The sequence below is a fragment of the Haliaeetus albicilla genome, chromosome 22, assembly GCF_947461875.1.
Source record: "Haliaeetus albicilla chromosome 22, bHalAlb1.1, whole genome shotgun sequence".
NCBI classification, from domain to species: domain Eukaryota; kingdom Metazoa; phylum Chordata; class Aves; order Accipitriformes; family Accipitridae; genus Haliaeetus; species Haliaeetus albicilla.
The window spans coordinates 5,758,832-5,774,022 of record NC_091504.1 but is presented as its reverse complement, the minus strand read 5'-3'; positions in this window follow the sequence as shown (position 1 = coordinate 5,774,022).

Sequence of the window (15,191 nt, the reverse complement as noted above, 5' to 3'; positions counted from 1 at the left end):
GGAGGCTGGGAGGGAGACGCAAATACCTGGTGACATCTGAGGTGCCAGAGGCGGTCCTAACTGCAAATGCCAATGGAGCAGTTCATAGAGACAGGACAACATCTGGGGGCATCCTCTTGGAGGCTGTTGGGAAGTTCCTTTGGCCATCTGAAGTGACAGCTGATGCCCAAATTAAGGGCAGCTGAACTCATGGTGTTCAGGGCAGCTCACAGAGTGATTCAGCTGAACAACTGTCCCCTGGGCCATAGGGAGAGCTCAGTCTTTCTCTTCTCCATCAGCTGTATTTCCTACCTCTCCACTGATTACATTGGCAGCTGTCTCATGTTCAGCCGCACCTTGCCTTACAGAATCCAGGGCAGGTACTCTATGGAATGTTCACATGCAGGCCCACAGAGCTACATGAGATGCCAGGGCTGGCAGGGACCACACGCCACCTGCAGAGAAGCAATTCCCATTCAGGGCAGGGATGTCACAGATGTTCTTGTCCTCCTCGTTGTGTTTTGGTTTGTACTAATATACTCGTCTTTGGGGGGATTTCCTGTACTGGGGTGGGATGCAGTCATAGGGACACAGATGCCTGATGCCAGTTTAGATGCCCTGGGACCCTCTGCTCAGGCTCCATCTGCAGCACCTGAAGGGCTCTGGTCTCCTGCAGGTCCTCTCTGACAGCTGGCAGTCCCAGGCACGTACCTCAGGTAAAGCTCTAGAGGTGGCACTGGGGGCTTATGGTCAGACAGAGGAACTCTGCCTGAAAACCTAGGAAACCTTTTTAATCTTTAAAAAAGGAGCACCTTTTCATCAGCTGAAATGTTCAAAAGTTTCCATAAAGTGTCAGTGGGATTTCTATCATGCCAAAAATGTGAATTTACAGGATATGCATTAATCATGGGGGAAGATACGTTGATCATCCCTTGTACTTGCCTTGGCAGTATTCTGTGTCTTATACTGTACATTTAATCTGAGTAATCTGTCTGGTATTTCCACCTGTCCTGTCTAAATTGACCATGTCCAAAGTCACCTTTCCAGCAGACTAACTGGACATATGCCCTTTCCATTATTCTCGAGGCTTCCCTTCCTCTTACTTTGTGACCATTCATATGCCTCTCACCCATCCAGTTGCTGCTCTGAGCTTTGGAGAGGGAAAAAACTTTCCTGCCTTTCAGTAGTCTGCTTAATTGCGTCTTTAATTATGTTTATATTTATCATGTCCTGTCTGTTCATCTAAAATAACTCTTGTATGGTTATCCCCTAAGGAAGATGAACCTCATCAGAGGCAGCTTGCACTTACCATCCAGTTGAGAAGTGTGTTTTGTCATATATCCTGTTTTACTTTGGGTTTTTTTGGAGTTTGTTATAATTATCAGAAAACGGTGTGCAGCCAGTTCTCTAAGGAAAGCAGGGGGAAGTTGGCACAAAGGAGCTGTCACCTCCAGTTGCAGACTTCAGTGGAGAAGTCTGATGTCAGGAAAAGTGAGGTAAGACCCAGGTGGCCAGTGAGAGAAATGGCAAGGCTGGGGAGGTGAGGAGCACGGTTGTCCCTACAGTGTCGGACCTCAAGGGACTGCTTTTCTTACTGGTCGAGACCTCCTTAGGAGACCCTGGACGAGGATCAACTGGGGAAGGCTGCTATCACATCTTCAAAGTGGTCATTGAAATCTTTCCCTTTCACTCCACTCCTGAAACCTCTTTAATTAGCAGTACAAGTCTCAAAGACTTGATGAAGATGACGGAAGAGACATGGCTCCTGAGGGCTTTGTTAATTTTAATGAGCCGTGTCGTGTATTTGGTCCTCTGAGTCCATGTACTTGAGATCCTGAGAGGAGATAGAAGAAATCTCTCAAGAAGTCAAAGTCAGAAGGAAAACCCAAAGCATTAATGGGTCCCACTGAGGGCCATTCCTGATGCAGCCTCCCTAGGGACTCGTTAGAGCAGATAATGGGAAGCTGTGATTACAGGTAGGCAAAGGCACTGTGCAGGTGGCTCTGATGCTGAGAAAACCCTTTGTTTTATGAAGCAGAAAGGCCAATCCCTTAAAAAAGATCATCTTCTGTCTTGCCAAAAGCCCAGTGCCCCCCTCAAAACCCTCCCTGCCCAGGACTGTCCATGCCCCTCCTCACTCTTGGCACACAGAGAGTCACACGCTGAGGTTTCTGCTGTCGAGTTTTCTCCCCTGATACAGGGCAGCAGAGTGACCAGTGTCATTGAAATACCTTGGGTCTGGATGACCAAATCTTACCTATCTGTTACAGTGTCTTCCTAAAGGAGTGCCGAGATCATCGAACCACGTTCCCTTTTCATCCCCTCCAGAGTATGTGACGTGTGATGCTGATTTAGGTGAAGCAATAGATGAGACTGGTCTCACCCAACATTAGGCTCAGTGCAGATGTCTACGACTGACTGAGTTGTCTAGTCTTCCCTCTAGCTAACGGAGAGAAAGAAGTTGCCTCAAACGAGGTATGCAGGGGTACTTTTCTGGTGGTGACTAGCTAATGCTCCAGAAGGGCTCCTGAAGTTCCCGTGTCATGTTTCCAAGCTACCCCAGGACATCTCAGACAGCAACAGCCTCTCTACGTGGCCAAAGGAATCAAGCCCTGAATGTAGATTTTGTCATGAGTGGAAAGCCGCAGCCTCTGGGAAGGGAGATCCTGTCCCTCACAGAGCTCAGGGCTCTTCCTGGAGGCAGTTTGATGTGGGATGTGCAATGCCAAGTGAAGGACAACGCTATGACAGTGCCCAGACTTCCCAGGGGCTGCGAGGAGACAATAAGGCCCCAGTGCCATGAGAACAACCTGTCTCCTCGTAGACCTCAGTGGCACAGACAGCTGCTGTGGCCAAGGGGAGAAAGACTCAAGCAGATGCAGGCAGGATGAAAGCTCTTTGGAAGGACCGGCTGGGAAGGCAAGGAGGGGCAGTGGTCCTTTATTGGGCAGGTCAGCAGGAATGCATGGACCTCTGCCTTGGGATGGGTGATGAGCCAGCGAGGAGCTTCTGGGTTGGGATTAGCAGGCAGACCAGCACTGTTGATGTTGTAGAGGGTGCCTGCTGCAGAGCACCTGGTCAGGAAGCACCAGGTGAGCCCTTCTTCAGGCAACAGGCAGAAACCTGGTGTTCACAGGCCCTGGTCCTCATGAGGACTCGAACCACCCGGATGTCTGCTGGAAGGACAACACAGCAGGACACATGCAATCCAGGTGATTTCTAGAGACCATCACTGATAACTTTCGAGAATGCAGAGAATGGGCTTGGAAAGGTAAAGCCCACCTGAAGTTCCATCCAAGAGTACTGAGGGAAGTGGCGGAGGTGCTTGCCAAGCCACTCTCCGTCATCCATCAGCAATCCTGGTCAACAGGGGAGGTCCCAGAGGACTGGAGGCTTGCCAGTGTGATGCCCATTTACAAGAAAGGTTGGAGGGACGATCCGGGGAAGTACAGGCCTGTCAGCCTGACCTTGCTACTGGGGAAGATTATGGAACGGTTTGTCTTGAGAGCACTCACATGGCAAGTCCAGGACAAGCAGGGGATCAGGCCCAGCCTGATCCAGCCTGATGGGTTTACGAAAGGCAGGTCCTGCTTGACCAACCCGATCTCCTTCTATGACCAGGTGACCCACCTAGTGCATGAGGGAAAGGCTGTGGATGTTATCTACCTCGACTTCAGCAAGGCCTTTGACACTGTCTCTCATGGCATACTCCTTGAGAAGCTGGCGTCTCATGGCTTGGACGAGTGTGCTCTTCGCTGGGTGAAAAACTGGCTGGATGGACGAGCCCAGAGGGCTGTGGTGAATGGGGTGAAATCCAGTTGGTGGTGGGTCACAAGCGGTGTTCCCCAGGGCTCGGTGTTGAGCTCGGTTCTGTTTAATATCTTTATCAATGATCTGGACGAGGGGATTGAGTGCACCCTCAGCAAGTTTGCAGATGACACCAAGTTGGGAGGCAGGGTCGATCTGCTCGAGGGTAGGAAGGCTCTACAGAGGGATGTGGGCAGGCTGGATCGATGGGCTGAGCCCAATTGTATGAAGTTCAACAAGGCCGAGGGCCAGGTCCTGCACTTCGGTCACAGCAATCCCATGCAGCGCTACAGGCTTGGGGAAGAGTGGCTGGAAAACTGCGCGGCAGAGAAAGACCTGGGCGTGCTGGTCGACAGCCGGCTGAGTATGAGCCAGCAGTGTGCCCAGGTGGCCAAGAAGGCCAACGGCATCCTGGCCTGTATCAGCAATAGTGTGGCCAGCAGGAGCAGGGAGGTGATTGTTCCCCTGTATTCGGCACTGGTGAGGCTGCACCTCGAGTCCTGTGTTCAGTTTTGGGCCCCTCACTACGGGAAAGACACTGAGTTGCTGGAGCGTGTCCAGAGAAGGGCAACCAAGTTGGTGAGGGGCCTGGAGCACAAGTCTTATGAGGAGCAGCTGAGGGAACTGGGGCTGTTTAGTCTGGAGAAAAGGAGGCTGAGGGGAGACCTTATCGCTCTCTACAACTACCTGAAGGGGGGTTGTAGTGAGGTGGGTGCTGGTGTCTTCTGTCAGGTGGCTGGGGATAGGATGAGAGGAAATGGCCTCAAGTTGTGGCAAGGGAGATTTAGGTTGGATATTAGGAAAAACTTCCTTACGGAGAGGGTTGTCAGACATTGGAATAGGCTGCCCTGGGAAGTGGTTGAGTCGCCATCACCGGAGGTATTCAAAAAGTGTGGAGACAAGGTACTGCAGAACATGGTTTAGTGGGCATGGATGATGGTTGGACTCAATGATCTTGAAGGTCTTTTCCAACCTAAATGATTCTATGATTCTATGATTCTAAGAGCTGCCCTGAGCAGCAGTGGTTGGCCATGTGTGTGGTTGGCCGTGTGTAGGGTTGGGAGAGAGTGTCAAGGGATTTCAGTGAGCAACAAAGGGAAGGTGGATGGCTTTAGCAAATCCTTAAACCATATCTGAGGCCAGAAATGGAAAGGAGTGGTTGTCTGTGGGTTGAGGAGGAGAAGCAGGAGGTTTGTCCTGGGAAGATGGCAGGAAGGAAGACCCTTCTTGTGCAAATCAGGGACGAAAGAGACATTTCCATGTTGTGTGCACGCCTCGGTAGGGGGTGAATGCCCGCTGCTGAGGGTGGCTGTGCTCAGTCATGCCCCATGAGCTGATCTTGCTCTCTTTTCCTCCTTCCCTGAGCACAGAGAGTCATCAGTAAAGCTTGGGACATCATGGGGTCAGGGTGTGGTCGGAAAGAGGGGTGGTGGTTAAAATCTTCAGGGAAAACAGGCACAGGCATAGGACAGCCTGTGGTCGGGATGGCCAAGGGCTTTGGTGGGGCTGGGACCCTCAGCAGAACTGAGGTCCATGTCCTCTGAGCAACGGCAGCTGTCTCTTCCACTGAGGCCCATGAGGGGACACCAGTTCCTTAAAGCCCCGGCCTTTTGTTGCCTCCTCACCCTTGGTAGAGCCTGGGAGGTGTCCTACCACTGACCCGCACTCGGCATCGCAAACCCTCACATCTCACTGCCCTCAGGAAGAGCCCTGAGACACCCGTGATGAAAGGCCCCTGTTCCTAGGGGATGGGGGTCAGGCCTTGGCTGTCCTGCTTGATAAAACACACCAAGGGCTTTCCCAGCCACCGCCACCTTCATTTTTCTACCTGGATCCAGTGCTTCTGGGCTCTCCTTCACCCGCCCACAGGGATGGTCACCTCGTCTGCTCATCCCCTCCACGGTCTCTCCACTGGTGGTCCTCAATGGGGCTCGCAAACACCCTCGGAAACTTGGAGGCTTGCTGCTGACTTTTGGGTTTCAGCAGCCTTGTTCCATCTTCTGTCGAGAGCTGCAGTTCGGGAACTCGGCACCAGAGGGCTCATTAACATGCAAAACTCCCTCACGAGCCACGTCTCTCTGTGTAATTTTCCTTAGTTCCGCAATTCTTCTGGGGTTCATCAGAGAGATTTCAGGAGTGTAGTCAAAGCAAAAAGGTTTCTATAATAAGTAACAGTAAGAAAGGATTTCTTCTTTTTCCACTTTTCCTTATTTTTCTGCTTCCAGATTCAGTGATACCAGCAATCTGTGATTGCTATTGATCCTGAGCATCTCCTAGTTGACTATGAACATAGAGGGAAGTCAAGACCCTTTGCAGAGGCCACTCTATGGGCAAGCTTTGTCCTACCCCCCCAACCCCAGCATTTCTCTCATCAGCCACCCGGGATTTACAGCAGCCTTGCATGGGGACAGAATTTTTAGGAGGGCCTCTTGTGATAGGACGAGGGGGAATGGTTTTAAACTAGAAGAGGGTAGATTTAGAGCGGATATACAAGAAATTTTTTATGACGAGGGTGATGAAACACCAGAACAGGTTGCCCAGAGAGGTGGTCGATGCCCCATCCTTGGAAACATTCAAGGTCAGGTTGGATGGGGATCTGAGCAACCTGATGTAGTTGTAGATGTCCCTGCTTATTGCAGGGGGATTGGACTCGATGACCTTGAAAGGTCCCTTCCAACCCAAACCATTCAACGATTCTATGAAATCAGAGCTTTCTCCACTCACATCCACAGCTGCATGTCTTAACCCCTTGGCACCAGTTCCCACCTGCTTTTCTTGGAGAAGGAGCTGCACCCAGACACAGGAGGATGCTTCTTAATTGCCAACAAGCAAAACCAAATGGGAATAGTTCAACAAAATACATGCCTCAGGTGTATATTAAGTCCATGTTACCTCCACTGAAGTCCACTTCCCACAGTGGATGACCATGCACCAATGGAATACACATTACTGGGTCAAGCACAGATGCCAAGACCCACCCAGACACCTCCTTGCTTGGACTCTCTTTGTCCACATTCACTCTTCATACACAAAAAAAGTCACACGCTGAAGCAGCGAACTCCCTCGATTCACAGAGAGAAGCAAAAGTGAATGAAATGCTCTCTTTTGGATAGCCAAAACTGCACTAAATCCCACCCACTAGTGATTACAGGAGCACCCTCAAGTAGACTCTGCATCACCTAGACCCACTGTGGTGGGTTGACCCTGGCGGGTGCCCACCAAAGCCGCTCTATCACTCCACAGCTCAGCTGGACAGGGGAGGGAAAATACAATGAAAGGCTCGTGGGTCAAGATAAGGACAGGGAGAGATCACTCAGCTAATTACCATCACGGGCAAAATAGACTCGACTTGGGGAAATTTGATTTCTTACGAATCAAATCAGAGTAGGATAATGAGAAATAAGAACAAATCTTGAATCACCTTCGCCCCACCCTCCCTTCTTCCCGGGCACAGCTTCACTCCCAAATTCTCTAACTACACCCCTACAGCAGCGCAGGGGGATGGGGAATGGGGGTTGGAGTCAGTTCACCACACGTTGTCTCTGCCGTTCCGTCCTCCTCAGGGGCAGGACTTCTCACACTCTTCCCCTGCTCCAGCGTGGGGTCTCTCCCACAGGAGACAGTTCTCCATGAACTTCCTTGTCCTGGTTTCAGCTGGGATAGAGTTGTATTGGGTTCGTGTGGCAAGGTTTTGGTAGCAGGAGGGTTACAGGGGTGGCTTCTGGAGAAGCTGCTGGAAGCTTCCCCTGTGTCCGACACAGCCAATACCAGCCGGCTCTAAGACGGACCCGCCGCTGGCCAAGGCCAAACCCATCAGCGATAGTGGTAGCACCTCGGGGATAACATATTTAAGAAGGAAAATGAGTTGCAGGGCACACAGAAATGGCAGCTGGAGAGCAGAGTGAGACCATGTAAGAGAAACAACCCTGCAGACCCCCAAGGTCAGCGAAGAAGGAGGGGGAGGAGATGCTCCAGGTGCCGGAGCAGAGATTCCCCTGCAGCCCGTGGGGAAGACCATGGTGAGGCAGGCTGTCCCCCTGCAGCCCATGGAGGTCTACGGTGGAGCAGATATCCACCTGCGGCCCATGGAGGACCCCATGCCGGAACAGGTGGATGCCCGAAGGAGGCTGTGACCCCGTGGGAAGCCCCCACTGGAGCAGGTTCCTGGCAGGACCTGTGGATCCGTGGAGAGAGGAGCCACGGAGCAGGTTTTCTGGCAGGACTTGTGGCCCCGCGGGGGACCCACGCTGGAGCAGTCTGCTCCTGAAGGACTGCACGCTGTGGAAGGGACCCATGCCGGAGCAGTTTGTGAAGAACGGCAGCCCATGGGAAGGACCCCGTTGGAGAAGTTTGTAGAGGACTGTCTCCTGTGGGAGGGACTCCTCGCTGGAGCAGGGGAAGAGTGTGATGAGTGCTGCCCCTGAAGAGGATGAAGCGGCAGAGATAACGTGTGATCAACTGACCGTAAACCCCATTCCCCATCCCCCTGCACCGCTGGGTGAGGTAGGTAGAGAATCCGGGAGTGAAGTTGTGCCCGGGAAGAAGGGAGGTGTGGAGGGAAGGTGTTTTGACATTTGGTTTTATTTCTCATTACCCTACTCTGGTTGATTGGAAACAAATTGAGTTAATTTTCCCCAAGTTGAGTCTGTTTTGCCCATGACGGTAATTAGTGAATGATCTCTCCTGTCCTTATCTCAACCCAGGAGCCCTTTGTTATAATTTTCTCTCCCCTGTCCAGCTGAGGAAGGGGAGTGATAGAACGGCTTTGGTGGGCACCTGGCATCCAGCCAGGGTCAACCCACCAAAAGAGTTAATTGTCTTCCTAGTAGCTGGTACAGTGCTATGGTTTTGAGTTAGGCGTGAGAAGAATGTTGATAACACTGCTGTTTTCAGTTGTTGCTAAGTAATGTTTAGTCTCAAGTCAAGGATTTTTCAGCTTCTGATGCCCAGAAGGGCCCCTCGAAGAAGAATCGAAAAATAAAATTAAATATTTCGGTGAATGGAACCACAGAATAAATTATATTTAGCATGGCAATTACAGTTTCTCCCAGACTATATGTATTACTATGAACAACCCATATTTGCGTGGTCAACAACCCTGCTTCATAAACATCCCTGTAATTAATTTGAAAGAACAAAACCCAGGGGTAAATAAATGTAGTGTTATTTTTGCTCCCTTGAACAGAGTGTTTGGCTCCTGAGCTATATACAGAGAGTTGACTCACCACACCTGATGAAGCAGGAATCTCCAGCGAGGGATGAAGATACTGGCTGCCTGCCAACCCAGAGCTTTCTAATGCAGTGTGCACAGCAGTGCTTTATGAACACAAGTTTGGGATCTTCCTAAATTCCTGTTTGGGCTCAGTAAGACGGAGGGGAGCCAGAATTCTCTGTGGCTCCCTTTACAAGAGGGTCTCCATCTTTGCTCACAATACGCTCAAGCAGCAGAGACTGATCAACAGCTTTGTTCCAGAAATCGAGGAAGATTCGCACTCCTAAAGCTGGAGAGAAGGGGTATGACAACTTCCCTCAACTGAGTGTTTCGTCCACTTTTATTTGAGGGGCTTTAAGCAACTCATTAAGCAATAGCTCATTCTTAGGCCCTGGAAGCACGCTCATTGTGCTTCTTCACTGCATTGAACAAGCTTTGATTACAAGAATACCTTTATTAAATTTGGGGACATGCAATAATACATTCATAGCAACACAGTAAAGAGTCAAAACCCCAACCACGCACCTCTCTTACAGGCAAAGCTTCCACCTGGTTTATTTTATTTTTTGGTAAATTATAAATGTATTGAACAAAACCTACGCTGGGTTGCTTTACAGACTGTACCAACAGCTGTTATCCTACATAGTGGAAAAGGTACAGTCGTGGCAAAGACCTGCAAAAACACTCAAAATGAGTGGGGAAAATTAACCTATGCTACACCATCTAGACAAAACCAGAAGTGAATGTAATGACCACTTACAACTCTTGCCAGAAATACTTAGACTTTTGCTTTTGTATATACTATCCAGAAGCAGGACCAACTTTCAGTTTCCTGACAGTCTAATGCGTGCCTCATTTGGGAGAGCAGAAAAGATGTAACTTAAAATAGCTGTTACTTCTTTAGCTTAGTAATCAGAAATCTCTGTTGCATTGCTCACAACGACAGGTTTACGCCCTTCTGCTCAAGTAGTAGCAAAGGCTGTACATAATAAGATGCAAATTCAATATCAAAGTAGTAAGACAGGAAAGACAGCCTGACAAAAATCGCAACAAAGACACTAAAGCAGTGCTGAAGGCATACAGCCAAGCACTGCTACGTCAAGTGATTCACAAAACCTCAGCTTTTCTTCCTTGTGTGCATGCACTTGGCTACGGTGTTTATGATAACGTTCTGTTCTTGCCAAGGGAGCGCACAGGAAAAATGGAGCGGAACTACAACTGCAGGGACAAAATAAATTACAGCATTTTCTAGCTTCAGTTAATGCTGTAGCAAGTAGGTACTTTGTAGGTTATGGCTAGTCAACACGTCCTATTTTAAGGCCACATGTTCAGTTACTCCAAGTTTGCCAGAAACTTTTCTTTGGTGTAGGATTACCTATAGTGGGCCTCCAGCTGATTTTCAGGAAAAACACAACAGAAACGACTCAGTCCTTGCTAAGAATGATCATGAGGAACACAGGCTGCTTCAATTAGATTCAAAGAATTTTCAAAACTTTCGTTTAGAAAGTCTTAACTTCTCCACATTTCAGAAACAGGGACATTAAATTTAGCACAGAGGCTATGCTGGTGTCACTCTTGGACTTTCTGCTCGTCCTTTGGAAACACGCACGTATCTGGGCACGTCTTGAACCTTGGAAAAGACTGAACTTACCCAGGCTTGCCAGACTTGCTTAGTAGCCAAATTTTGCAGCTTTCTCTCCATTGCACGTCCTGCAGAGAGTGAGCTGGATGGTCCGCGCAGCAGGTGGCTGATTGCCGGGCTGCCACACACTAAAACCAAAACAGGGTAGGTTAGCTCTCCTCTGGTTTCAGGATTCCTGGGATTTTCACTCCATCAGCACAGAATAAAGTACCACCCGGTTCAAATGCAGAGGAAGCAAAGACGGACTGGGGTGAGAAAGGAAGACGGGCAAGAGTCTGAGGTCAGCCGAACCGAGGAGAGATGAGGTGTGAGTAAGAAACAAGATTGGGTGAAGACAGCAGGTGATTCAGACAGGGTCTTCCCAGCAAAGAGGAACTGCCCAAGGACAAGCAGTCCCAGTCTGATTTTCTTGATTTCTAGCCCTTTCCTGAAGGTCAGACAGCCAAAAGCTCAACAGGCTGCATCTTCTGCAACAAGGTAAGCATCAGCCCCCAGGCTACCGTTTTGCCAAGAGCCCCCCCAGAAACTACACAAGGTCCAGCAGCCTGGAGCCCCGAGCCCGCGGGCCACGCTCGGAGCTGGGCACCCCAGGGGTAGATGGTGGCTGAAGAAACCCTCAGGCGCAGGGAAGGGGAGGGAGTCCATGCTGACCAGCATGCTAGGAGGCAGCAGGCAGCGCTCAACAGCCCACCCCTCGCCTCCTTCTCGGAAAACGCCCCACTGGACTCTGCTTAGTCCAACCTGGCCCCGCAGCACTCGACGAAAGGCAGAGCAACAGCAGAGCTGGCCAGGAAGCAGGGGGCTGCGGCTGGTCCCCCCAACCCCTCTATTACTTGCTCTCTCTAGTTTCTACAGGGACATCCATTGCAACAGCAGAAGTGGAGGCGACTTCACACGAACCACTTCTTTGCTTAGACCTAACAAGTAGAACCACAGGAGATGTTAACTCCTGCAATGGAACGTCCTGCTCAAAGTTACTAACCGTACACAATTTCAATGCAGAGCTGCTCCTCTTTAAGGAGATTGATCATGCATCCCTCACCCCCTCCAGCTGGACCTCCAAGCCCCACACACAGAGCAACCAGCTAAGAAAGCAGACAGAAAACAGCAAAGTCTGCAGGAAGTCTGGTATCAAGGAGCCTCCCTCACCTTCAAGTCCAAGATATTTTCTGGCTCTGGTCATCTTGTCTTCAGCACGATCACAATTAAATACATTCAGTATTGGGTTTAGGGTCTTAGGGGGATGTATTGTGGTAGGAGCAAGAGAAAACAATGCGTTTGTTACTGGGTTTTGTTTTAGTTTAGGCATTTACTTACTTGGGGTTTGTCGATAACCCTGAGGATCTTGCAAAGCTAGCACCGATTGCTTTACTTTTCAGTAAAAACAAAAATGAGAAAGAAGGCCACATACAGCTTTTCTCTCCTTCAGGTATTCCAGAAAGAACTTGCCCTACTACCAGCTCCATCTGGCAAATGACTAAAAACCTCTGTCCCCAGATGATCAGTGATAAGACACTATGCCAGGAAGTGATGTGATGATGCAATTGGTAACAGCTAAGAGGTGCTTCTTCTAGCACTGACTCTTGGTGACCTACGCTGGACCAGATTCAGACAGGACTGCTAGAGTCAACAGCAGCTGCAAAGTTATAACCGCATATGTTTCCCAGAGCATATGAAAGCCTGCTGGAAGGATTCACCCTAAAGGACAGGAACCACGCTTGGCAATATTGTCTCTAGCTTGGGTTGTTTCCTTCTGTGGATTGTAGGGAGAGGAGTCTTTATGCATGAGGAACTTGCCTTTCAATCACTTTGACAGAAGACTTGCTCCATAAACAAAGGAAAACATTTCAGTTGAATTGGTGCAGTTTGAACTTTATTTAAAACAGCTGTAATCTAATCTGCACAGTGCTGGGGCAGCATCCAACCTCTGCAATAGCCAGGGAAACTCCAGAACAGCAACATCACTCTGCACGGGGCCAAGCGTTGAGTCAGGGTAGATTAAAGCGTGTAATCTGACCTATGCTGGATCAAGTCCAGGAAACTAGTAACCTGACTTCTTCCTAAACTTCTTCTTAACACCCTAAGAGTGAGGGGGGATAAAAACAACAACAACAACAAAGCACAATTAGAAGATACTTCTGCAAAGCAAGAGTTAAAAAAAAAAATCCATGTAAAGGCATATACTTTGATATCAATTAGCCAGGTTAGTTTGAGACCAGCTGCAGAAATGCATGTGCTGACTAGAGGTTAAGGGCACAACAGCCTTTAACAGTCTTGGAATATTCAAGTGGAAGAATTTGTTTAAAAGCATGGTAATATTACAGGCTTGTAGACCATTACAAAACACTTTTCATAGTTGCTTTGCTGTTTATCTTATCACCTACTTCAGCTTTAATTCCCTCAAATTCACGATGGAGTTTTATTTACACAAGTGCTGAAGTTGTATACCTACTGTAACTAGTACACAGACCTGACAGTATTGAAAGACCATGGTTTTAACACAGGTCACAAAACCAAGGTAACCATTTTATAAACTCAAGGTGTAGCTCTGCGAAAAGCCACTTAAGTAACATGGGTTCTCTTTCTTAATTTTAACCTGTGAGTAAACCTAAGCCTTGCACTCTTAAGTTTTGGGTTTTTTCGAGGGGAGAAGGAGGAATAAGGCCTCTCAAACCCACTAAGGCACATTTTCTAGGAGATGAATTGCACTTGAAGCAAGCTGGAAACCAGAGGTAATAGGGAAAAAAAAGGTAAGTATATGGTCATGGTCATGCTTTCTCCACAAGTTTGGAATACCAGCAGTAGGGGGAATGCTGGAGAATGAAGGCCGTGCAAGATAGCTACATGCCCCTTCGGTCTTGTCACTAGGGTTTGAGGTGGATGCTTAAGATGATCAGAGCTCAGAATTGCGGTTTAAGCCAAGCAACTAATTTTAAAAGAAGTCAGGGGTATCTGTTGTCCGCACAGCAAACTGGGACTTCAGCTGTCAACGCAGTTTGCAAGCTGCACTATTCAGAGGGTGTGAATTCAAAACCTGGAAATACTAGAAGCAGGAAAGCAGTGTTCCTAGTCTCCTCAAATTTACTCTACCATGACATCATCATTTTGTAGAACATATTTTTTGTGGCACTGCCCTGCCCGCCTTACATTTGGTTTACTTGTTTGGGGTTTTTAAGCAGATCCCACGTGCATTAAAAAAAAAAAAAAAAAAAAAAAAATTATTTTTGGAAGACAGTATTTTACAGTACATACGAAAATACTCTGGAAAAACATACAACTTCATTTACAAAAACACCAAGTTATAAAGAAATTACAATAAAGAGATAGCACAACATTTCTTTCATAGGATCAGAACTTCTCCCCACCCCTCAAAAAACCCTCATGCACTTAACTGGGTAAGCAGTGTTACCGGTTTACAGAACTGGAACTTCAGACTACTACAAGTTTTCATGTAACCACGTAGAACAGCTTTCAGGGTTTATCTGAAAACACTCTCTGCATGCCAATTCCTTTCAAGACTCTACCTTGCAGGTGGGTAGCAGTGTCACAACAGCCTTGGCTATTGCAATGTTTAAGTACATCTTCAGCTGTGTGTTCTGAGTTTAGCTTTCCTACCCAGCGACAACAAAAAAGCCCTCAAGTCTCATGCTGGAGCAGTCTCAAGACAAAAATCAGATACAACGGCATGGGACACGTCTATCATCTCCATACCTTGGTAGCATCCTCTGCTGCATTGTCTTCAATACGTCAATTATTTATGGGCCTCCATGGGAGGCAATACTTGTGTAGCGCGTGGCCGTGTTAGGCAGGGGACAGCTGCTAGCTGAGGAAGCTGAGCACCATTGTGATAGATGACCAGGAGTGTATGTGCCAAACGGGAAAATAGTTTAAGACAAGAACAATATATGCACATGCACTAGGAAAGCACAAATGAATACAAGCACGTTCATACACACTTGAAACCACAACGTGGTTGCAGTAACTACTTAACCTGTTTACATACATTCTGAATCCAAGTCACAGGGCAGCTTGGTTTTTGTGGCCTTTTCCAAAGCTGTTTCAGCTAGTGACAGTCAAGACTTTTAAAAAGACTAATAGGGATAACTCTTACAAGAATATATTTGGGAAATGAAGACTGAAAAAAGTTAAACTAAAAAGCATATTTTTGTTTACATCAATAAACGCGTAGAGTATTGATGTGAGGTAGTCTAGGCACTAGAAGAGTCCATTCAGCTTTTCAGTTAGCCCACTGAGTAAAACCCCTTCCCAATTACATTGTCTGTAGATCTGCTGCTGACATCTTCTGGATTGCCACCGCCTTTGAATGCTGAATCCTGGCCAGTTAACTAGAAGAACAGAACACACAGACTCAAAATTAATTGCTATACTGAAGTTACCTTCATATTTGAGTACAGCTTCCAGTCAACACATTAAACATATTAGTGGCCATTCTTAAAACAACATTTAGACAACACTACCCTTACCACACAGGAATCTCAAGCCTCGCAAGAAGTCGTACTACCCAAACCTTGAACTCTGTACCTGAAGTAT